Source organism: Heteronotia binoei, chromosome 2, assembly GCF_032191835.1.
Source record: "Heteronotia binoei isolate CCM8104 ecotype False Entrance Well chromosome 2, APGP_CSIRO_Hbin_v1, whole genome shotgun sequence".
Lineage (NCBI taxonomy): Eukaryota > Metazoa > Chordata > Lepidosauria > Squamata > Gekkonidae > Heteronotia > Heteronotia binoei.
In genome coordinates, this window is record NC_083224.1 from 99,278,588 (window position 1) to 99,304,942 (window position 26,355).

The following is a 26,355-nucleotide window of genomic DNA, read 5'->3' on the forward strand; positions in this document are numbered from 1 at the left end:
GACTAATCTTATAGATGTTGGTGTTCTGCACACAAAGAGCAACTTCCCCACCTCATCTCTCCTGTGGCAACCTGACATTGTTTACTAGACTGCCTAGTTAAAATGTCTAAGTCCAGGACCATCAACTACTTCTACAAACACAACTTTCAGTTACTATGAAGGTTTTCTAATATATCCATTTCTACATACAGGTCAGCCCTCTTCCCTCACACTGTGTTGTTGCAGATAATGAGCACTTGAAAAAAAAACTTAAAGGAACATTATGAAGTGGAAATAAATAAATGCAAATCTTTTGGTTCTTAATAAATGAACAGACTGAGGCTCACACGAAATTTAGGGGGAAAAATAGGAAAACAATTTAGGGGGGAAAAAAACCCACTCATGTCTCTACAGGATTCTTCAACAACCAGGGACTAGAGCTAGCTAGGTGCAAGCCCACGCTGCAACTAACAATCAGGTGCTATCAACATATACTTCTCATAGAGTACAGTCAGTTCTCATCGGGGTACTGAAAGATCACTTCCTCCTAGATAATTTTCAGTGTCATTTTTTACATAACCTGATGAACCCAAGTATGCAGAAATCCTTAATATGCCTGTGGGTGGCTCAGTTTTATTCCTTTCGTGATTGATAATCTAATTGTAATAACATTCTTGCACCTTCAACAGTCTTCCAAGGCAAAGGCAGATGCAAGGTTTTGCATTACCTTTCTGAGATATATCCATGTGTGGAGACACTCTCTTTGACAGTATGTATATACAACAAAGGCAGTCCTTACAATTCAGTTTAGAAGATGCTTGAGAAAGCTTCAGATTTCATTATCTGCTGAAAACACCCTTGCTACTGAAATGCCTATAATTAAGGAAGCCTAGCAGCTATTAAAACCATGACTAATCTCCACCAGGTTGCAGATCCTCACTTCAAAATTGACAGCATATTACAAAGGATGCAATTCATTTGAGATCAAAACAAGGCCTTGCTACTTTAGGAAAGGAAAGGTCCCCTGTGAAAGCACCAATCGTTTCCAACTCTGGGGTGAGGTTGCTTTCACAGCATTTTCACGGCAGACTTTTTACGGGGTGGTTTGCCATTGCCTTCCCCAGTCATCTACACTTTCCCCCCAGCAAGCTGTGTACTCATTTTACTGACCTCGGAAGGATGGAAGGCTGAGTCAACCTCGAGCTGGCTACCTGAAAACCCAACTTCCACCGGGGATCAAACTCAGGTCATGAGCAGAGCTTAGGACTGCAGTACTGCAGCTTTAACACTCTGCACCACGGGGCTCTCTCTTGCTACTTTACTTCTGCAGAAATTACAAGTCTCTAACGAAAAAGCTAAAGTAACAAAAAAGCTTTACATCTGCCAAAGTAGAACTTAAGGCTTCTTGCACAACACAGTTATTATTGCTTCTTCACTTTATTTAGTGACTAAATTTCACTTTGGAAAGGCTAAGCACTTCCTCTCAAATATATCATACAGCACACAAGATTTCCTCAAAGCCAAAAAATAAGACAAAGACACTCCTCCATCAATGGAGAACACACACACACAAATGAAATGAAGCCCAGAACTGTTTTTCTGGCCCATTATTATCCAACTGCTATGGAACACTGAGCTTACTTCTACTTTGATGACAGCTAGAGTATGTATTCCTCTAAAAGTAGCATAAACCCTCCAAAAGTATTATGTAGAGCTATTGCAATCTAGCTTCCCACCAAGTTTGGGGATGTGACCTTCTTTTGTCACACCTTTGCAATGAGTGTGTCCCTGTTGATTCATTTGAACAACTCAATGACTTCTGATACCATTAGCCACAGTATCTTTCTGAACAGACTAGCCAATATGGGTATCTGGGCACTCTGCTCCAGAGGTTCCATCAGAAGGAGGTGCTAGGGTCAGTAACTAAAGCTCTTGGCACTAAAGCTATGGGGTTCTACAGGGTTTCGTTTTGTCCCCCATGCTATTTAAACTTCTACACAAAACAAATGGAAGAGATTGTTCAGAGATTGGAGGTAAAATATGAGTATGCTGCCAATACCCAATTCTGCTTTTTGTTTCCAGCTAAGGCAGGTGAGACCAAGATGTTCTGAACAACTGCTTGGCATAAGTAATGGGTTGAAGGAGGGTCAATAAAGGGAAAAGTGCTACTTAAATGCAACTCCAAAGACAACTTACTATACTACTAGTGCTAGCACCTCTGCAGTTTTACCAGACAGATAAGACAAATATTACAAATATACAGTGTTGCAAATATATAGTTTTGGCAATCTGTGCACTCAAATTCATAGCTATACAGCTCCCATGTATTTATTTAGGAGATTTATTTTTATAAAAGGCACTACAACGCCCATATATTTATTTAGGAGATTTATTTTTATAAAAAGGTACTACAAGTTTATTATTATTTCCTCTTACCATAAAATGCTAATATCTCAAGGAAAAGTTAAGCTATGTAACCTGACATTCATTATCTACTGTACACTGATAAAGGAGAAGGTATCTGTGAATTTCCTGCATTTTGCACGGGGTTGGACTAGATGGCCCTGGAAGTCCAACTCTTATGATTCTATCAAAATGAAAGCAGCAGTAAACTGAAGGGCTATAAAATTTCAAAAAGCTTGCAAACCATCTTTAAACACTAGTGCATTGTGTCAGAACTTGTAACTTTCCTGTATGCTGTTAGCCTAACTGACTCCATATTGTAACCAGATACTAACCCAACGTGCTATGTGCCAGGCCACTAACCAAAATAGCATGCATTCCAAGCAGCCTGTGATCACTGAAGGGTGGCAGATAGCCTCTGGTCAACATCTGCATGTGGCCTTTGAAGCCAGCTGGCCAGGACAGCTCAGCAGGGCTCCATCCTCCCTCGCTGATAACAGACCCTGAGAAACAGACAGTTGTCTCTGACCGTGTGAAAGATCGTTTTACTGTTGCTGCTACAACCACAAAAAATGTAACCAATACTAGCTTCGTTATCAGTGTTATCCTGTACCTTCAGCATTGTAGTTCTCAATAAACGCCTATACTTTTGTAACGAAGTCTTGGGCCTCGATTGAAGTTCTTCCAGTTCTGACACATTGCAGAGCTGATGAAACTGATATTTGTCTCCTATAGTTAAACAGTTCAATTTAATCAGAATTTGGGCCATTTTTGTAAACTGTTGGAATAAGCATGTTATTATTTACTCACCTTTATAGTAAAACTATATTGATCTCATCTACAGACATGAATCTCAATGGCTTTCCACATTTGCTAAATTGTATTTCAATGCAAGAATGAAAGAGTTATTTCAGAAGTCACAATGTAATTTAAACCAAAAGGATCTGGAAGTTTAGGGCAGCAATCCCTACAAACCAAGAGGCACCTTTTGATTTAAGGAAAAAGCAATAATTAACAGAATCCAGGACAAGCCTGAAATTAATAAGCTTTCCATTTGTGCATTCCCAGGTTCCCCCTCCTCTGCTGTTTTAGTGCAAGACACTTTCTCATTACATCCAAACTAGCAATCTACAGTTTGTTCTTGCCCTCTGCACTCTGGCTGCAAGATTAATTTTAAATCATGATTTAAATCTTGGCTTGGAGGGCAAACACAAGCCATAGTTTCCTGGGTTTGATGCAACTGCAAATTATTATTTGTGTTGAAGTAGAAGTGGATGAAAGAAAGAAAAACTTGTCAGTATCATTTCCGTAGCAGCAAAGCATAGTCTGGGATTAAGATCTGAACTGGTTTAACTTCTGCAGACTACTTAGAAGAAGAGATTGTGACAAACAGTAAAGTGAAAGCTAGAGGAACTGCACCACCACCTTTTGTCAGAATTATTTAACTCTCTACTTTAGCAAAGCATATTAATTTTTAAAAAATATCAGCTATGGGTTTTTTTGTTAATGAAACGGTTGATCACTTTTAAGAGCTACTTGTAAACATAAAAGTCTTCTACTTTGCCAGAAAAAAGTTTCAGTTTGTTAGATACTTGTGCAACACTGCTGGGGGAGGGAGGAATCTAGCTCTTAACTGTCATTCAGGAACATTTGAGACCTGGTATTTTATTTATCTAAAAAGGCACAAGTAGTACATCCAAACTGCATACACTACAGAAGAGTTTCCTACTGACATTTTACATGTATAGTAGAAGTAAAAAATGGTTGTTCCCAGGGCTTTTTTTGTAGCAAGAACAACTTTGAATATTAGGCCATACCCCCTGATGTAGCCAATCCTCCAAGAGCTTACAGTGGGCCCTGTACTAGGAGCCCTTTTAAGTTCCTGGAGGATTGGCTACCTCAGGAATGTATGGTCTAGTATGCAAAGGAGTTCCTGCTACAAAAGCAGCCCTGGTTGATCCACAAGACATTCATTCAACTTTGTCTAGTAATTCACATGACAGCACCAATAGAAGAACTAAGTCCTCCAGCTATGGCAGAAAGAGCAGTCATGATTTCAGTGAGGCATGTCTAAAATCATGTTAGCATTTTTGTGTGCTATCTTTTAAAACTCCAAGTCATTATTTCAAAAACAAAGTATGTACAATTTAGCAGTCCCTAAACCAGGGGTGTCGAACTCATTTGTTATGAGGGCCGGATTTGACATAAATGAGATCTTGTCGGGCCGGGTCACGTGTGTCATAAAATGTAATGCCAGGTATCAAGGGAGCACAGACAAATACATTTTTTTAAACTTAAAACATTAGCACTCTTGCAATATTTTGTTTTACAGTCTGATAAATGTCACCTCTTGCTATGAATTATTGCATCAAAAACTGCAGACAATGTCTGTGCTGTACCAATCTTGAATATGCTGTTCAAGTGTTGTTCAAGTGTGCACATCTATAAGTTCTCATAGTCAATGCTTTGAGCCTCAGACTCAGAGGAAAACATGAAGTAGCTGGGCATTGTGAGCTTTTGTACATATAGATTGCTTCATATGCTGATCAAGATTATGTGAAGGCACCACGGCACAGACTGAGGGCTATGTGCTTGTCTGCAAAACTATAGTCTTCTCCAGAAAAATAATACAACTCCTATGTGCCAGTACAAGAACAGTGACAGCCATGTGCAATGGTCAGTATCAGCCTACTATCTGGGAAGTCTAAATTCAAGATCCCCAATCAAAGGAAAATGTGAAAGAAAAATCAATGGAAATTGCTGGGCAAACACACACACGCTCAGCCTAATGCTAGCTTGTTGTTATTTCTCTTCTAAATAGTTCACATACTTTCCTATTTAACCGTTAAAACGGATAAAAGGAAGTACGTATATACTCGAGTATAAGCCGACCCGAATATAAGCCGAGGCTTCTAATTTTACCCCAAAAATCTGGGAAAACTTATTGACTCGAGTATAAGCCGAGGGTGGGAAACGCAGCAGTTACTGGTAAACCTATGGTACCTTTCATATACCCTATACAGTGAATTGTTTTACTTCGTGGCTGGTGCTCCCGCGGCTCCCGCCTATGCACTCATCTCGAGTCCCCCTCCCTACTGGCCGCCTCACGCCCGCCAATAACTGTGGGCGCATCACATCCACTGTGATTGGCGGCGCTTGTTGTCACCATCTCCCCGCGGCTGTAGTAAAAAAGCTGGGCGGGCGGCTGATTACGCTTGAATCAGCCGCCTATATTACTGAATAGAGTGATCAGCCGCCCGCCCGCCTATATTACTGAATAGAGTGATCAGCCGCCCGCCCGCCTATATTACTGATTAGGGTAATCAGCCGCCCGTCCGCACAGCTATTTTACTACTTACCATAATCATTATTATAGCCGCGTGGGAGCTGATTAACCATCAATATAGGCATGCGGGCGGAATAGTGACTCGAGTATAAGCCGAGGAGGGGGTTTTTCTGCCCAAAATTTGGGCAGAAAAACTCGGCTTATACTCGAGTATATATGGTACTTCTTCACCCAAAGGGTGATTAACATGTGGAATTCACTGCCACAGGAGGTGGTGGTGGCCACAAGTATAGCCACCTTCAAGAAGGGTTTAGATAAAAATATGGAGCACAGGTCCATCAGTGGCTATTAGCCACAGTGTATGTGTGTATATAAAATTTTTTGCCACTGTGTGACACAGAGTGTTGGACTTGATGGGCCGTTGGCCTGATCCAACATGGCTTCTCTTATGTTCTTATGTTCTATTAAGACTGGAGGGCATGAATATAATGAAAAAGATGAGAGCCTAGCTGCACCCATAACAAGCCCAACAAATCTCCCTCCCCCTCTCTCTCTGTAGCAAGACAAAAAGCTCATACCTTCAATAAAACATCACTAGTCTTAAAAATGCTCTTTGTATTTCTCCTGATGGTGAGGACTGGGCAAAGAAAGCTCTGGCTCTTTCCTTCCTTCCCCCAAGGCACAAGGAGAGGGAGGAGCCTCAGCCAGGAAGGAATTGAGGCTGGACTCAGTAGCTCTGCAGGGTGATTAATTGAGTCTGGCAAACTTAATCATCCAGCAGAACTATAGAGTCAGGCTCTTTCATTGGCTGAAGCTCCTCCTCTCTCTTCCACCCTTTGGGAAAAGGAAGGTGGAGAGGGAAGGAGCCAAGTTAGGCTGCTTTGCTGGTCGGCTGATAGCTGGGGAGAAACACAAAATGGCGACCCAACACAGCAGGCAAGGGAGAATGAAGCAGATAACAGCCAGTTGCTGGAGGGCCTGATTGAAGCCCTCTGTGGGCCAGATCCAGCCCGCAGGCTGCATGTTTGACACCCCTGCCCTAAACTCTTCTTAGCAACATTCTCTGCCTACTCCATCAAGTTCTCTCCTCTTTTCTGGTGAAAACCATTTTATTAGCTCCTAGAAGCACCATCAAGAATTGAAGCTTTCACTCCAAATACTACACAAGGTGGTAGGGAAACATGGCTTAGAAGCAATCAGAGCTATTTTACAGTTAGTTTAATCCAACTCTTGGGAAAATAATTTCCCATTGACAATTTCTCAAGTGTACTTTAGACTGGAAGTAGCTCCAACTACTGATGACTCATAGAAGCAAGATTCCATGTAAGTACTTAGGTAGGTAAAACTGTCCAAGTTTAAGAAAGCGGCATTGGTGAACACAAGCAATTCTTTCCAGTTAATCCTAGCAAAATACACAACAGTTTCCAAGACAGGCTATATGTGGGGTGAGATATCTGGCACAAGACTCCATCAAGTAAGTACATGTGAGGAGAACTACAAATGCTGCCCTGGGCTGCTTGGTAGGTAGGTCTGATAGAGTGTGATGGTACTGAGTATGAAGTTACTTGTTTAGAAATGAAAGCTAACTGAATAAACACCAAAAAAAAATCTGTTAACTCAGAAGCTACCTTTTGTAGTTTGCTAAGAGGTGGTGAAAGTAACAATGTAAATAAAAGCTCCAACCTTAGTTTACGTTAAACTAAGCAGACCAGACTCTGTAAATGTGTTATTAGTTTGTTTAGTTTTTCACTTTTCCAGATAAGAAAAATGGCAAAACACTAGCAAATACTAGATGCCTGCCCAAAAACGCTTTTCCTACCCTACTCTGGCTACAGTTTTTGTTTTCAATCAAAAGCATCTACATACCGATTTTTTTGACTACCAGAAGAAAAAAAGTAGTGATGCCACAAAAAGGAAACTTGTAAGGATCAAAAACAGGGGTGGCCGAACCACGGCTTGGGAGTCACATGGGACTCTTTCACATGTACTATGTGGGTCTCAAGCACCCCCACCTCCCCCGTCAGCTGGCCTGGAGAAGGCATTTGTCTCTTTAAATCACTTCTCCAAGCCAAGCCAGCTTGCAGCTTGGAGAATGCACTTAAAGTTAAAGTTGCTTTCTCTCTCCCCCTTCCCCCTCCCTTTGTTTATTTGCCTTCCTTCCTTCCAGCTCTCAAACATCTGGTGTTTGTTCTATGTGGGTCTTACATTAAACGAGTTTGGCCACCCCAATCAAAACTATGCTTGGTTAGAATTCTAGCCATGCAAAATACAAAATACAACCCACAGCTATGTTATTCTGAGTGATGCACTTAACATATCAGACAGAACTATATCAGATAAATATTTCTCAGGGCAAAGAAAATCTTGGGTAATCCTAAACCATATCTCTCTCTCAAACTTAATTTTAATTTATGTAAAATACTTCTGTCAAAATGGTTTATATCAAAATGAAAAACAAGCACAACTTTACATCTACAGAGTTACAAATAAAGGAAACAAACTACAGCCATAGGTCACCAGAACCACGTCAGAAAAACACTTATCACACTTTGGTTTTGTTTGGTTTACATGTATTCTTTTCAATTTGTAAATGTCATAAGAATGATGCTTGTAACTTTGTGGCATCCCAGTGTAGATAAGTATGATTTTACTATCAGTAATTTGATTAAAACTTTTGGATTATAATTGCAGCTTTTTTATTGACAGTGATAACTATGAATAAGTTTTTTTTTTCAATCTTTGTTACTAGGGATGGGCACAGACAACATTTTTGCAGTTCAGTTCATGGTCCAGTCACAGGCCACAGACTCATACCAAGAACCAATAAGAATTGGGGATCTGGTTCGTAAACTGACTTTGTTTGTATTAATTTGTCAGCCATTTAAAGTTTAAACCCCTGCTTTCTACATCCTATGGCTTTTTGTGGTAAGCAGAAAGCAGGGATTTTTGAAACAATTGAGTGGCAGGACTACTGCTCAGTTGCTTTCTGTGAAGAGCCATGAACTGCACCAAAATTCATGGAAGTTCATGGCAGTTCTTCAGTTCACAAACATCACTTCATTAATCACAAACCGGCCAAAATTTGTGACAAACTTTAGTTCATCAGCTGGTTCATACCTATCCCTACTTGTTATCTACACAAGTTGAATCCTATCATTTTGTTCTTGTCACTTCTTGCACATTCACCCAGCCTTTTACTGATGCTAAACGTATTTGTATCAAGGCAAAAGAATCTTGTATAATTGAAAGGTGCCATGCTGAAGGAACATGCAGGTGCTGATGAAGCAAAATAGTCGGATTCCACCCAATGGGGTTTTCTAATGTTAAGAAAAGAATCTCCAATCACATTTCATCAGTCTGGAAGAGCACTGGATTTTTTGCAACCTTCTGCCGCCATTACCTTCTACAGCCAATAAAGGACTCATACAGATGGAGCACCTTTGCTGCCTATCCCTTTGCGGTATATATCATTTTAAAAAGTAAGTTGAATTTTTCTGGACTAGTCTTGTGTGCTACTGGTAAGATCTCCAGCAATTCTCTCCATTTTTAATGCCAGATTATGAAATTTAAAATGAGAATTGCAAAACATATTAAAAGTTATTCATCATTACAAAACCTCAGAAGAAAAGGAAAAGCCTGGGAAAGCAGATAAACTAGGTGATATATTACCTTTTTTCAGCATCTTATGGCACCAAAATTGCCATGCTTGTTGAACTCAGCCAACCCAGCCATACTAATCCATGCTACGGAAAGTGCAAGACCGGACTAATGGAACATGCTCTACATAGGGCTTCCCCTAAAAGACAACATTGGAAGCTACCCAATTGGAGCAGAATGCAGCAGCTATACTGTTTGATAGCGATTAAGCATTCTGAACATACCACCCCAAATTTAAGATTGATAATTAAAAATACATTCAATTTAATTGACGGGGAAAAGATGTACCAAAGATAAGATACAAATCTTACAGTCTTGTAAACTTCCTAAGGACATTTGTTGAGAGGTGGCAAAGTTCCACCATTTCACTTTGGAATATGCCTATGTGACAGACTGCACTTTAAAAAAGCTTAAAGTGCTACAGAAACAGCTAAAGAACTGTGAAGGGTTGATTATTCGCAGAAACAGAGGGCCACCAGGCAATCTGATTGGTTAGCATCAGCTGAGCAGAGAAAGTCTTGAGAGAGCTGCATGCTGAGGAGAGAGTCAACATAGATGGAGAATTGGGGGAAAGGTGGCAAGAAAGTGCGGAAAGTAAGTGGTGACACCCATTCAGGCCAAAGAAAGGAGATAGATTTTGTATTGAGAGAAGAATTTCCCTACCCAGTCAAATAGAAATTTAGCTCTGAAGAGTGCAATGATCCCTGGTCTGGTAAGAAACTGCCTATAGAGAGATTGCGATGGACTGTTGACTTGATTTAATTTTCAGGTTCTTCTGATGTAATGGTCCTTGTGCATGAGACTCCACAGCTCTAATTCCCATATTATTTAGTTCAAAGGTTTTGTAGCACACTTTACAATAACCTTTGCATTTGTCTCCAGCAACTGGTGACAGCCATGGAATGAAGTCAGAATGAAGTTTAAAATCCAGCCACTGCATATTAAAAACTGTCCTCTTAAGAAGCCATCTTCAAAATGTGGTTTCAGATACAGCCATACACAGAACCACCTGTCTGACATCAAAATGTTAGCAGATTTGTTTCTGGCAAGTAGGAACTTTCCAAAGCTGGGGAAGTTTTACTTTCTGGTTCCAGAAAGTGTAATGAGCAGATCAGCAGCAAGGAAGGAGGTGGAGTTTTTTCAATCTAGAGAAGCAGACAACTCTCATTTGCAACCTTTATGCATGGGAGAAGTCAGGAAAGAGGGTGAGAGAGCTGGTACTCTGTAAACTCCAGCAGGAACAACCAATCACATTTGCAAAATTTACTTTGCATGGTGCAGAGTAGAAAGTGCTAGTTGTCTATGAAATCCAACAGCGGCAAAACTCATTTGCAACTCTAAGCTGGGTTTAGCAGGAGACAAAATGTCCATTTCACACACAAGCATGACCCAAAAACATGCTTATCTTAATATGTAAGTTAAATGCAGTACTAGCAGGTAGGGATGAAAGAGTTGGATGTTTAAAGTTTGTATATTGCTAAATGTTTAAACTAGCCTTGCTTTGCAAATGCTACAGGCAGACCTTGGAAATCATGCAGGGACAGAGCTCAACAAACACATTAGACAGTTGGGGTGGTTGCTGGGGGTGGAACTGAGAAAAAGGTGGAGCTGGGAAAGGGCATCATTAAGTTTTACTTGTATTCTGCTACTTCTCTAGTCCAATTGCCACAAGAACAAATCATGCTCTTGCAGCAACAGGTCAAAAATCCACTGTGTGAATATATTTTAATCACAATTTCCCTGACTTTCCAGAAAGTGGCAACCCTGACTTTAAGAGTCAGTTAAAAACTCAAGATGAATACTAGTGCTTCAAGAGAAGAGATTTGTGAGGTGGAAAGAGTGTACCAGTCTTCTGGAAACCAAAAGAGTCAGGGAATACTTAAAGAAAATGTGCTGGACTGTTTGGAGAAAACACTGGGGGGAAAGCCTCTCAACATAATTTTTTAAGTAACTATGAATAGCTTAAGACACTCTCAGTAGCCTGAAACATAAGAACTAAAGTCTATGCGTGTACTGTACTGGGTTTTACCCTTGTTAGTTACTGAGTTACCTCAGAAATTTTAAACCTGATTTCACCTGACTTTTCCCCTCTAATAATTAACAAAAAAAATTATTTTGTTAATTTGGAATATAAAAACTTCTCAAGAGCCATTTAAGTTATATAAATAAAAGGGGGCTCCCATTCCTTCCCTCAGGTTCCTAGGTTGATTTAACAGCCAAAATATTAAACTGTGACAGGGTGGGACAACCAGAATTCTTCAGAAAAGAAGAACACAGGCAACTACGACAACTCAGTCACAAAAGGGAAAGAAAAACAGAGGGAAAACCTTGCCTCTGAGAGAAGAGCACAAGGGCATCGTAGCCTGCTCTTCAATTTTGTACATTTAATACCTGGCTCTTTCCCACTTGTATAGGCCCTACTGAAACCAACCCATGCTTTAAGGGTGCTGTACTCACAGCAAAGTGTTTGGTGCTGTATGCCTGGAAAATCAAGGATCCCCCAATGAAAATCAAAGATCCCACATCATTCAACCATGGTTAAACAAGAGTTAGACTTGGCTTCCTGCAAAAGGAGGCAAGCTGAAACTACTGAAACTGAAAGTACACAAACTATTCTTGGCTTCAGATTAAATATTTCCTAAAACTGCTGCACTCCCCCCTCCTCATTGCACCAACTGACACCATTCCTGGGGCCTGTCAAGTGTTTTTAGAAAGTAGTTGAGGCTCTATGCCCTAGAGGGTTTCTGACTGGCTGTGAAGAAAGGAAGTTGTTTTAGTGGGAGCCGCCATGACAATGCTGATTTTATTTTCTCACTCCTCTTACTCCAGCATTGACAAATTTTCTTTTGGCTCTAGGAGCCAGTCCAAAAAATGTAGGAGTCAGGCTCATTTTACAACATTCATGGTTTTGGATTTTCATGACCAAAAGTTGCAAATATTGCTACCACCAGGGCTTTTTTTAAGCAGGAACGCTGTTCCAGCTAGGCTTTTTCTGTAAAAAAAAGCCCTGGCTACCACAAAATCTAATTGTAACTTCTTCACAGTTTCTCATAATGTTATAAAAAGCTATGACAAAATTGATTTACATTATTTATAACCTATCAGAGGGACTCATGGCAGAATTCACATAATGAGGCAGCACAATCAACAAAATGGGACATTCAATAAACATTGCATTAGGACTGCAGAAGTCTGAAATCACTAGAAACCCCTCTAAAGCATAGCACAAGTATTAACATGACACATTAAGCGGTACAGAAGTTACATGCTAGTATCCTACTTACAATAAGCTATACACTAAAGCAGGAGTCCCCAACCCCTGGGCCGGGGACTGTTGCACCCCCCCCCCATTTCACCATTTTAAGGCTGGGGAAGGGGTGGTGAAGCACCTCCCAGGCCAACCTCACCCCCCAATCACCTGATCGGCCAGGAGGGATGCTGTCCTTGCCTCCTTCCCCGGGAGGGGGGGAGAGGTTGCGAGGCTGCACAGGGGGACGAAGGAGGGAGGAGGAAACGGGGGGATTGGGGGTGGTGGTTTCAGGATGATACAATTGTGCACTTTATTTTCATTATTACATTGTAATATATAATGAAATAATTATACAACTCACGGCCCGGTTGCTAACAGGTCACGGACCGGTACTGATCCACAGCCCGGGGGTTAGGGACCCCTGCACTAAAGTATAGACCACAGTCACAATCATTTACCCCAGTAAGTCTGTGAACCATTTTGTATAGTATAACCCTAATACCTGTGCAGAAAAGCCCTCTTGAATAGTTTTACATAGTTTGCAGAAAGTCAGGATAGTGGGAATTTTCCTGACCTGAGATTAATAACCGTAGTTGTTACCATGTCAAAAAGCAAACCTCTAGCCTAACTGCTCCCCAATTTCTCACAATCATATTATTGCTTCAAGTAAATGCTGGAGCCAGTAAACAAGGCTACTAGTTAAGAAATTAATTCATCCACTGCCACTGAATGCTATAAAGTTAAATTTACACAGAAGTTTCCATTTATGTAGAAACAAGCATTGACAAGAAATTCAAGACCACCATCACCAGCAAGGAAAAAATACAGCATCCAAAGAATATTCCTCATTATTACAGCTATCTAAAATGCTGATCCTTTCTTTAAAAGTGGGTTTTAAGTGACTGTTTGTACATTTCCATTGGATTTGCACCTGAGTTGTCAGTTTATATGTGGTTTAGACATATTTCCCATATCTCGCCCCCCACGACCTGGCCACAGTGACCCATGTAATGGTCACTTCCAGACTAGATTATTTTAACTCCCTTTACGTAGGGCTGCCCTTCACCCTCCTCCAGAAACTCCAGCAGAACGCTGATGCAGAACGCTGCTGTGCGGATGCTGACATCGTTGCCTGTACGGGCACGGAACCATCCTGCGCTGCGTGAACTGCACTGGCTACCTACTGAGTACTGAATCCGGTTCAAGGTGTTGGTGCTTACATTTAAAGCCCTATACGGCCAGGGGCCAGCATACCTCCAGGACCGCCTCTCCCTGTATGAGCATCAGAGGTCTTTACGATCAGCGACCCAGCAACTTTTGGTAATACCCGGCACCAGAAACGTCCATCTGGCCTCAACAAGGGCCAGGGCCTTTTCAGCCCTGGCCCCTGCCTAGTAGAATGAGCTCCGCCTGGAGATTCAGGCCCTGCAGGATCTGCTCCAGTTCCACAGGGCCTGTAAAACAGAGCTCTTTTGCCAGGCTTTCAGCTGAGGCAGTGGACATCACTCATTACCGGCCTCCCCTGTCATTCCATCCCAGTGTTATAAGATCTACTGGAACTGGACAACAGGCCATATCTGTGAGGCAGAACCTGCTATTTTAGTCATTCTGTAGTTTTAGATGTTATATATTTAAATTGGTCTTTTATTGATTTTATTGTTGATTGCTTTTATGATGTAACCCGCCCTGAGCCTGTCCTATGGGAAACCTAGTATTCTAGCATTATTGCAAACCTTGAAAGTCACAGATGTGACTTAATTAAAAGTTGCAGGTGTAAGTTAAAGGCTAGCTACATTATTATCTGTTGCTGACAATGTGGGTGAAGCACATCTGGCCTTGTTACAATAGCCAAAATAACTCTCAGTGCTACCACTGACGCTATCAGTGAAATAACAGCCAGTTCTCAGGGTAACACCATACTTGCAAATAGGAATTCATCAAGGGAACATGCAGGTGAAGAGGTGGCTATTCAGAAAGAGGCTACCTGTGTGCTCAACTTATGCTGATTTCTGTGGAACCAATGAAAGCGAACAGGCTACAGTCGAGGGAACAAAACTGCACCCCAGATACTGGAGTCTGGCAGAAAAAGCCAAGTTGTTCATTTGATCCTCTTCCAATTTTTGATATGCCAAGACTACTTTATTTTCTCAAGCTTTAATGGATTTTTTCCTGACATTTTGGTGGCCATTATTTACATTAGATTGCAAAATCCTGTTCATTTTTTCTTTGCATCTTATCAGATCCATTTCATTTTGCTTGCATTTTGGCATGGCAAGCCTTCTTGAAGATTTGATACTGAAGAGGCACAGCACAAGTGGATGGCTCAGCCACTACCAACAGGGATCCTTCAGGTAGTGTAATATGTTTGTATGAAGAACCCTCCAGAGTTCCCTGCTATCCTGGCACTTACAAACACACACCACTACCTGTGATAATGACAAGCATTCCGAGAAAAGCCTCAGGATCAGAGATGTCTGCAGCATTCACACAGAATATACATGCTTCTTCCATGTGTAAAGTAAATCAGTGTGAAACAGGCCATTATTATTCTGGTTGTTCACAAGGTAATTTACAATAGTAATTGTTTAGCTAAAATCTGAACTTTGGGTTGCTTTTCTAAAGTCTAATCTTGTGGTTCCTGGACTCACATAAATAGACTAATATCCTTCACATTATGTTTATGAGCTGTAAATGATGCTGACCACCATAATGGGTAATTCATCCTTAAACTACGTAAGTCAAATGTAACTAATTTCATTATTAAATTAGCTGTGGTTTAAATTGAATTAAACTGGCTGCCATCACATTCCAAATACAGTCGAGTATCAACACCCAGTACTAACTCATTAAATGTCTGAAGCATTGAAAGTTTTTTCTTAAAGCAACACATTAAGCTTCAAGTAAATATAGTCAGCTTACATTTCTACTCTAGGCACCAAGAGAATGTATGTGAGAGTGTAAGAAGAATCATACCTTGCTAACTGAAAGTAAACCATTACACACAACTAAACAATCTTTTGTACATAGCTACACCTGAATATGATTACTACTTTCAAGATTTACACACAACTGAGGAAATATTAAGTTACATCTGCACCAGAAATTAAGTCAATAAAACAGTTAGATTAATTGCCTGCAACACTACATACTTTTAAAAATTCTAAACCAGGAATAAAGAATACAACAAGCAAAATCCTTGTTCAAGTTGATTAAATTAATGCTTAAATTAATTCTTCATACAGTTATACTATCTGGTGGCCTGGTGTTTCCACACTATTTTTTTTAATGAAGTGATCTGTATATTTTGTATCACCTGCCTCCTTGATGTCAATAATATAAACATAAATTATAAGAACTGGATACTTCTGCTTATTTAAGAGGATGTGCCACACTTTATCACTTTAACATTTTCAAAACGATACACAATTCCTCCCCTCCAGTCAAGCAAATATATTCTAGAGTTCCCCCTGGCTCAGCATCTTAGAGGAAGTTGTTCTTTTCCACTTCCCTGCTGCTATAGTGTTTATACAAGTTCAGAAGTTAAACCTCTTTACACAAGTCCTCTGTCCTGCTCCTTTTACAGCTTAACTCTTCCACTTACAGTACACTATAAGAGTTACAACATACTTAGTAAACTGAAGTTACTGGACAAGTTAACAGAGCAGCCAAGTCAGCAGAAGTTGATATCTTCTATATTTCAGACTCAGCATATGCCTAACTATGAGGTCTTGAATGTTAGAACTTCCACCAGTGGAGCAGTTCAATTGCCAACTAAAGGAAAATTGTTTACAGATTCACAAAGGCCCTTGAGAACTATGGGTGGAAGCTACCACTTACATACCAAGTTTATACTTATTCTGTCCTTATAATGTATTCACTTTTAACACAACTATGGAAAGTTCTCTATAAACACGACTTTTACGCAATATATCTAAAGAGGGTGTAAAAAGGTAGCACATGCTATATGCCTATAAAGGAAAAGACAACCATTTCCAATTGCCTACCTCAGAAACAGTCCTGAAATTATTGATTGCATATATCAGGCTGTGCTTTCTAGTATAACTGCTAAAAACTCAGCCTTGTAAAGGTCAATGTGAGGATATTTAAATATTACTTAAGTATTTTCACCTACTTTCCCCACACTAGACGCAGGCCTCAATGCAGCTTAAAAATTCAATATGCATAAAAATATACTACCCAACAGGTCCCAGGACCCCTTAAAAAGGCCCCCTTACACCTGCATCTCTCATCAAGTCCAGCCTTCAAATATCAGCAAAGAGTGGTAGATTCTCAGCCAAGGTCTTACTCAGTTGGCTCCAATGTTCATAAATGTCTGCCCTTCCCTTCAAAATGCCCAGCTTGTTGAACACAAACATGGAGACTTTCTCTCCAAATGGTTTGTCCTTCAGAGGTTACTTTTTAGCTATCCAATAATTCATAATATCCCACAGATGCTTAGATCTTTTTAGCCATCATGTGGACTTGACTTGTTAAAAACTTTTTCATCAGAACCAGTACCTGAAAACTACGTTTGAACTTCATATCACCAAATAAAATAAAAGTGACATGTTTATGCATTTTAAAAAACTATTTATGCTCCACATTATCTACCAGTTTTATACCAAAGGTACCTGGGCAAATTGGAGATTTTCTTCCCTGCAAATGGAAATTAGGCAAGATCTACTGGGATGGTCAAAGATTCTAACATAGTGGAGGACTGAGAAAAGTGAATTAAAATAACTGTATCCTGTCTTTCAAGAACTTTCAGTTCTTAAAAGGTAAGGCTTACAACCCCTTAAAAATTATGTGTTTATTTAGCTTATTTTTGTTCCACCAAGGACCTCTGGGTGGGATTCTTTCCTCCATTTTCTCCTAACAACCCTGTGAAGTAGATTAGGCTGAAAGAGAATGTCTGGCTCAAGGTCATCCAGTAAACTTCATGGCAAGCATGGAGTCGAACCCTGGTCATTCTGACCCACCATTTTAACCATTTCAAGAGACAAACATTCCTACAGATTGGGCAGCTGATGAAAACAGCAATAAATAAAGACATAAAACAAAGCTACTATATTCCATAATTAGCATTTTAAAAATTAGAATTATAAATTCTTGATAAAGCCCAAACAGCAAAAAGGAACAGCAGTTTTCAAACAACCTATATGCCATTTGAAAGAAAATTGTCTTACATTTTTAGAGTCATGCTAAGAAGGAGAGGTAGGGAGTTCTCAAGCCTCATTGCCTCTACTAAGAAGATCCCATAAAAGAACCATCAAATCTTCACCAGTGGCAGAACACAGAGCTGTACCTCTCCAGAACAATTAAGGGCATGGGTGGGTTCATACAGGAAAGGAAGTATTCTGAACTCCTAGATTCCAGCACAAATGTCTGAGGTGTACCAGACTTTGGGTCTTTTATTCAGTAAAAGGTTCTTAGGATTACAGCCTGAGATGTTGAAAGCAGCAGGAAATATTACAAATGGATTGTTTTAAAGTCAATGGTATAGTTAAATGAAATACTTTAGACAATTTTTACTTCTATTTATACTTTTAACTGTATGATATAAAGACAGATATAAAAATATAGAAATTTGTTTTTAAAACAAATACAAATCCCATGAAATTCCTCTGGTCATATTTACTACTGTTTAGCAGGAATGTTATGTTGGAGCAAGAATCTACATAAACCCAGTCTGACAGCTACAGTATGACAGCTGGTGATCTAGCTACCAGGCTAGGTCACAGTGACCTGATCAGCAGACCGGCTTGAGCCGGCAGAAGCCAAGTGATGCAATCTGCTGAGTCAGCACGGCCAGGATTGGCTGCTTGGACTATATATGATCTGTGTGTGCATCACACAGGTCTCTCCCTGTGAGATGGTGGTTAGGCGAAGCACTTTGTCCGTGGAGGTGATATTGTATAGACTGCACAAGAGAGCACTTGTTGTGTATATATGTTAATACACCTTTTGGCACTAGTTGCACGTGTCTGCCTGATTTTCTTTCCTGAAGCCCTGTGTCGGGCAAGTCATCTCCCTCACTCTGCTACTCCCGCTCCGACAGGGTTATGGGCCCAGCACGCTTCCGCTGCGCGGAGGAGAGAGTTGAGAGTTGAGCTGACTGTGAGTTTGGAAAGAGCCGGAGGCGAGGAACGCCGGTGAAGGACACAGAAGCACCACCGTTCTCTGTTTGAGAGCCAGAGGGACGTCGGCAGCCAGCTGTGAGGAGGAGTCGGCACGATGGCTCAGCAACAGCTTGGAGTAGCCGTTGAGAAGCTCACCTCAGCCAACTACGCGGTGTGGAGCCTGAGAATGCAACACTACCTCAAGCGTGAAGGGCAATGGCTGTTCGTGAGTAACCCCCCTGCTGACTTATCTCCTGCCGAGACTGTGTTATCGGATAAGGCACTGGCCAACATAGTGCTATCTATAGGAGATGACCAGCTGGTTTATGTGCGAGGGAAGGACACTCCCAAGGCTGCCTGGGACGCGTTGAGTGCGGTGCATGTTAGCACCACTGCTGGTTCCCTCATGGCCTTGACAAGGAGGATGTTCCGCACCGTTATGCCGGCTGGAGGGTGTGTGAAAGATCACATCAAACGGCTAACGGACTGTTTCGTTGAGCTGGAGGCAAGAGGCAAGACTGTAGCTCCAGACGACAGAGTGTACATTTTGCTGTCGTCGTTGCCACCTGAGTACACTCCCCTGATAACTTCTCTGGAGACGGTGGACGTAGCGACCCTGACCATGGAATACGTCTGTGCCCACCTGCTTGACTTCCAAGAGAGAATTGCGGCCGTGAGCTGTCCGGGGGTGTCGGCCGGGCAGCGTGCTGTTATCGGTGTGTCCGGGAAGACAGCCAAGAATGAGCCAGCTTTTGCTGCTGGCAGGCGTCCGAAGGTGGAGGAAGTGGAGCCGACTGCGTTTGCAGTCCGTCGCTGCTATGGATGCGGGTCGTCGCAGCACCTGCTCCGAGCTTGCCCTGAGAGGGAGAAGAGGCGGGGGCGTGTGCGGCGAGAGCGGAGGACCGCCAGCCCGTGTGAGGAAGCAACCCGGCTGGTCACGTCTGCAGTAGAGAGCACAGGGTCTGCTTGGATTTTAGACTCCGGGGCAACGAGCCATCTCTGCTGCGAGAAGGAGTTGTTGAAAAACATTGACAGTCCTGAGCATAAGTATGTGAGATTGGCTGATGGGACCACTGCCAATTCTGTTTGCTCAGGCAATGTGGAATTTCCTGCACTGAAATGTATGTTGCAAAATGTGTTGTATGTACCCTCACTGCAGTCTAACCTGTTGAGTGTTAGCACACTGTTTGACCAGGGATACCAGGTGAGATTTGAGAAAACCTGCTGCAAAATCCTGGGAGGTGGGGGAAAGTTGCTTGTGACAGGAAAGAGGGAAGGTAAACTGTATGTGGTCCAGAGTGATTGTGCCCAGGTGGCTCAGGTGTCGAATGAGCCTGTGCACAATAATTGTATACATTTGCTCCATAGGAGACTTGGGCACTGCGGATTTAGGGCGTTAAAGAAAACCCTGGAGCTTGTGCCTAGTTTGAAAGTAAATCCTTGCAAATGTTACTTGGATTGCCAGGTCTGCAAGAAGACCAAAAGCAAGGCGTGTGCTGTTGCTAAAGAAAGCTCAAGGGAAAGCACACGAGCCCTGGAACTAGTCCATTTAGACGTTATTGGCCCATTGCCAAAGAGTCTGTCGGGGAGGAGATACTGCTTGGTGGCCACCGACGACCACACGAGGTACGCGTGGGTTTTCACCATGGTGCATAAGTCTGAGGTGTATAAGACATTCACCAAGTGGGTCAAAGCAGTGGAGAGACAATTAGGGGTTAATCTCCTGGCTGTACAAACCGACAGAGGGGGGGAATTCTTATCTAACCAGATGAAACGTTGGCTGGAGAACAAGGGCATCGCCCACCGTCTGACGAACCCGGCAACGCCCCGAGAAAATGGGCATGGGGCTGTATTGCAGAATGTGATGTATTGCATGTTAGAGGATGCACAACTGCCAATGACCTATTGGGCAGAAACCATACATGCAGCTGTTTTTTTGCAAAATAGGGTTTGGTGTAATACTGTGAAAAATGTGCCTTACAGGTTACTGTTGAACAAGACCCCAGATTTGAGTTCTTTAAAAGTCTTTGGGTCACGGGCTCGGGTTGGCATCCACTCCACGAGTAGCGGGGAGGGGGATGTCCGGGCAGAGAGCCTAATTTTTCTGGGCTACAAGCCAAGGGCCAGGTGTTATCGTTTCTGCAATAGCAAAAGCAAGATAACACTTAGTGAGAGTGCCCAGTTCAATGAAGAAAGCAGCTGGCCAAGGTTGCACTCCTTGCAGAAACAATTTGTCCTGCTGCCAAGTAGCGATAACGATGTTGGAGCGCAGCCCAGAACTCCAGCCCAGGAGGTGGCACCCAGTGGGGCTGGAGAAGGTGAGCCGAATGCTGGCACAGAGCCTGACGAGCAGAGTCAGGAGGCAGAGCCTCAAATGCAGGAACTGGAGGTAAAGTGTGAGAGTCAGGAGGTTCAACACCCAATTACAGGGGCAGAGCAACCAGCCCAGGAGGTGGGAACAGAGCAACCCGAAGAAGACAAAGCTGGTCCAAGCACAGGGCCACGGGTGTCTGCCAGGTCCACCAAAGGCCAACGTCCCGCTAGGTACAAGTGTCCCTATGTCACTCTGACTGTCAATCCAGACCCACCCGGATTTGAGGAAATGTTAAAAGAAAAGGCTAAGAAATGGAAAGCCTGGGTGGCAGAGTGCGAGGCAAGGGAGAAGGAGGCTGAAGCCAAGCGTCTGAAAGAGCTGGCTGAACAGGAACACGATGATGTGTTTTACAATCATGATGAGTTCCTGAACGAATTCCGGAAAGGGTTCCGAGCTACGTAAATATGAACTGTAATGTTGCTGGTGGACATGTATGTAAACTGTGTAAAGTGTTTTGGTGCACTGGGTTTAAATAGATTAGGAGGTGTGTTGGAGCAAGAATCTACATAAACCCAGTCTGACAGCTACAGTATGACAGCTGGTGATCTAGCTACCAGGCTAGGTCACAGTGACCTGATCAGCAGACCGGCTTGAGCCGGCAGAAGCCAAGTGATGCAATCTGCTGAGTCAGCACGGCCAGGATTGGCTGCTTGGACTATATATGATCTGTGTGTGCATCACACAGGTCTCTCCCTGTGAGATGGTGGTTAGGCGAAGCACTTTGTCCGTGGAGGTGATATTGTATAGACTGCACAAGAGAGCACTTGTTGTGTATATATGTTAATACACCTTTTGGCACTAGTTGCACGTGTCTGCCTGATTTTCTTTCCTGAAGCCCTGTGTCGGGCAAGTCATCTCCCTCACTCTGCTACTCCCGCTCCGACATGTTAATGCACTATTCCCTGCTATGAACACAAGATACATTTCAATTAATATTAATTAGGAAAGGGGTTTATGAAGATATCACACTGACATTTAAAAATACATTGGTAGACATATGCATCAACCCCAAACCAATCAGTCTGATTTTTATTTTTTGCCAAGTTACAGCCAACTTATGGCAACCCAATGGAGTTTTCAAGGCAAGAAACTAACTGAAGTTTTTTGCCATTGCTGCCTCTGCCTAGCAACCCTGAACTTCCTTGGTGGTCTGCCATATAAGCACTAACAAGGGCTAACTCTACTCAAGATTTTAAGGTCGGGCTAGCCTGGACTACCCAGATTAGGGCTCACTCTGAATCATGCCAGTAAATAACCAAAATGCACTAAGAATGGATAACATGTACATGTGCACTTAGCCCTCTTTCTTTCCCTGACAGATAATCCAGGAACACAAAACAGAGATACTCTAAATAGTGAGAAGTTTCAAGCAACATCTTGAGCTAGCACAGACAAGCATGAAGCCCGAACACTTTACTTTCATACAAAAGCATATACCCAATATCAAACAGCAGCGGTATCACTAGACAACTAGGATTTCACACACACAATCACAACAAAAGGGACAGTCTAGGAGAAAGTGTCTTGTGTCTTTAACAGAGGCTTGATTTGTGGAATACGCAGCTGAAACTTTTCATGGCAGCTTTTCAGGACAGCCAGCATGGTACAGTGGTTAGTGTAGTCATACTAGGATCTGGGAGACCAAGGCTTGAATCTCCATTTTGCCATGAAAGCTTGCTGGGTTACCTTGGGCCAGTCACTCTCAGCATAGCTTACCTCACAAGGGTTGTTGTGAGGATAATACACAGGAGAGAAGTAAGCTACTTTGGTTCCCTACTGGGAAGAAAAGTGGGTTATAAATTAAATAGATGCATTGATGTCAAGCCTCTATTAAAGGCATATGATATTTTTTCCAGGTCTGATGGTAATTCTAGCAAGGATATATCTTTAGATAATAAATCTTTGTGACCAAGAACTTCAGAATCATAAAACAACAAGCCTCATACATTCCAAGTATTTAAAGTGTCTGATTTATACTTTCCTTCAAACACTGCTTCCAAGCCACCACCATCCTTCCTCAGCTGCTCAGGAAGAACAATTATGCTGGTATTATTTTAATGGCAGTCTATATATATTCCGCGTTCATACAGGAAGGGAATAATAAGCACCAAGACATTGAACGACTACATTTTGCACTTGCAACAGAAAGTGAAAACTGCTTCAAAACAGTCCTATCAATAACTCACCACGTTCTGTTTTGAGTCCACAAAAAACTGGGCCACCACAAATCAGCATCCACCATCTCGAAATCCTATGCTTACTCGCAACACACACACACACAACTCTTTTCGGCTAGATCAAACTTCCCCATCCTATCCGTCAAGTCCGAAACATCTCCGTCCCACAGCTCTCTTTGCCCCATATTTGTTGCCATTACTTCCTCCATGCCCCTCCCTTCACTTCTCCACCCAGAATCCATTTACTGCTTACTCTGTCCCCTACAAACTTATTTTTACCTTCCAAATCTAAATCCAGTCCACTCTGACCTCCCAAATCGCACCTCAACTTCGTACACCGAGGCCTACCTTAGACTCCTTCCTCTTATTCTGTCTCCCCATCTCAGATGACCCACCTTCACATGCCTCTCGTCTACAGGACTCCCAACAGCATCCCCTTCTCCTCGGGTTCCCGATTCCCTCACACACATGCCCAAACAGGTCCCAAAGCACACCCCCGTCACCCCAAAACACTTCTCCGACAGCGCCCCATTCTCCATCTTCCCAAGACACCCTCAACCACCAAGTAGAAACGAGGGCCTCGACCACACCTCTCTTTCCCCCCTCTGCCCCAGAACCGCCTATTTGCACTCCCGGCCCCGGTCCCCCCGCCCCGTCCAAGCTCCCCTGCTCAGGTCCTACCTCAGCGCCCTCAAAGACACGGGCTTCCCAAATGGACGACTCTTATTTCCTTTTTTCACTCAAGGCCGTACGCGCGGGACCAGGCCCTAACTCAGCAGCCCCCTTTACTCTGCGTGTAGGTTGAGTTCCCCAGACCGAATCATAACAAAGCTCTGCCCAAAATGGCTGCCCGGCCGGGGGCCGGAGGGGGCGGGCTACCCACGCGGGGGGAACACACCCACCTGGGCCAGCCCGTGCCAATGGTGCAGCGCACGCGCACTCACTTTCGCCTGCTCGTTCTTCTCCTACTCACCCGTCAACCTCACGCGTGCTGCAGAAACACTCTTCCGGACGCTCGCGCGGAGTCGACCATTTCTTCTTTGCGCATGCGTGTGTGTATAAGCATTTTTCTCCCCTGGCCCTTGTGTGTCTCTGTGTTATCAGTGACTGATAGCTAATCAAGCCACAACTAGCGCTTTCGTAATAGTGCGCGCTTCCCCAATCAAATCCCACTGGCTTAAGTCTTGAGGTTCGTTTGTTCCTTTCCCCCCTCTCCACCCCCGTCCCTCTCCATTCCTAAAGAACAAGGCAAGAAAGAGACCGAGCAACGAAAAGTCATACCAGCGAAGAAACTCCCAGGCGTGCGCCTCTAGCCAGTTCCCAAGATTATCAAATAATTCATTGTAAGTCACTTAGAGTTAACCTTTTAAACTAAATCTTGGAACAATTAATCGTCTTCATGCTTAACTTTTCTGTTAAATAAAGTATGCATTTTATGAGCTTATTTTTCTGTACAGCAACCCCGTTCTTAGTGACAGTTTGCTTGAATCTTAGAACGTCATAAAAAAGGAAAGCACTGCAATAACTCAGAAAGCTTTTCATCTATACTAACCAACCAAGAAAAATAATTTGCAAAAACATTGCAAAAGACGGTAGTTCTTTGATACACCGAGAGGGGGAGCAAAATTATACACGAAGTCCCGCGTACAGGAAAGCATACTCTGAAATATTTCCTTACAAAATTCAAACACCTGGACATTATACCTAAGGGGCTGAAATAAATAATCTTAAGTGTGCTACTTAACTTTTGTGTAGTGCTTAGTACAGCAACTGTCTCTGGAATCCTGTCCTAAGCTGAGTAAAGTATGACTTCTCACTCTAAGGCTTTAAGGATAAAGAAGACAGGCAGACAAACCAGACAGTTTGGTCCTCACAAACGAATTTAGGATATTGGAGAAAATTATTCTGCATGAGCCCTAGTTACCAACTTTTGTACCCAATGTTATGCTCTGGCACCCAAGGCTTAGTCCTCACTCATTTATTTATTTGGTTTATATCCCACCCTCCCCACCAGTGTCTGAGCTAGTATGAGCTAGCTCATAGTTTTTTACCCTCCAGCTCACACATTTTTGTCTTAGCTCAGGAAAAATGGTCCCAGAGCAAACTAATGTATGCAGTAGCTCACAAAGTAGAATTTTCCTCGCAAAACTCCACAGCATAGAGGGAGTATAACTTGGTGGAAAACAAGCTGACTTTAGGGAAAGGAGAGTAAACCATCCCAATGTGGACATCTTGTTGTCCTCCAGGGTTTTACTCTCCTCTGCATATAGTCTGCTGTCTTCCCCAGTGCTGGTACTACAGTGTAAAGGCTGCAGAAAAGGGTGGAAGTTGTTGGTGCTGATGGGCCCTTTATTTTCATCTCTGGCAACAGACCCACATCTCAGGGAGGTTTGCAGTTTACTCATCCTCCTATCCCTTTAGTAGCAGAAGCTTCCAGATAGGATCTGGAAGGCAAGACCTTTTACCCACAAGTCCTCCTGGGTAAATGGTCTTACCTGCTTTCCTGGAATGTGAGGTGGGTGTCACACTAGAGAATGTAAGAGCTACAGGTGGCATACATGTCACAGAGCTACTTATGATCCCCCAGCTACAGTGCATCTATCGTAACAAAGTTCCCAGACATAGAATTTTTTGTTGTTCATTCGCACAGTCGAGTCCAACTCTTTGCGACCCCATGGACAAAGTCACACCAGGCCCTCCTGTCTTCTACCATCCTCCAAAGTCTGCTCAAATTCGTGTTAGTTACATCAGTAATGCTGTCCAGCCATCTCATCTTTTGCCATCCCCTTCTTCTTTTGCTTTCTGTCTTTCCCAGCATCAGGATCTTCTCCAGTGAGTGCTTCCTTCTCATTTGGTGGCCAAAGTATTTGAGTTTCAGCTTCAGCATCTGACCTTCCAGGGAACAGTCAGGGTTCATTTCCCTTAGGACTGGGTGATTTGATTTTCTTGCAGTCTAAGGGACTCTCAAGATTCTTCTCTAGCACCACAGCTCAAAAGCATCTATTCTTCTGCACTCGGCCTTCCTTATGGTCCAACTCTCACAGCCATACATTACTACTGGAATTCCATAGCTTTGACTATATGGACTTTTGTTGGCAGGGTGATGCCTC

The 26,355-nt window shown here is 42.6% G+C and overlaps 3 protein-coding genes across 3 annotated transcripts in view; all 3 read right to left on the minus strand.

The window, feature by feature from the left end:
• The window catches only part of GPBP1L1 (GC-rich promoter binding protein 1 like 1), a 44,886-nt gene extending 20,711 nt beyond the window's left edge, over nucleotides 1–24,175 (minus strand). Inside the window, exon 1 of the mRNA XM_060231735.1 lies at nucleotides 23,927–24,175. The gene's annotated coding sequence lies outside the window, so the exon portion shown is untranslated. The remainder of the gene's footprint in view (nucleotides 1–23,926) is intronic.
• IPP (intracisternal A particle-promoted polypeptide) overlaps nucleotides 1–26,355 on the minus strand; it is a 523,673-nt gene that overhangs the window by 458,041 nt on the left and 39,277 nt on the right. The window lies entirely within an intron of this gene.
• RPS8 (ribosomal protein S8) overlaps nucleotides 1–26,355 on the minus strand; it is a 169,245-nt gene that overhangs the window by 35,566 nt on the left and 107,324 nt on the right. The gene's annotated exons all lie outside the window — the stretch shown is intronic.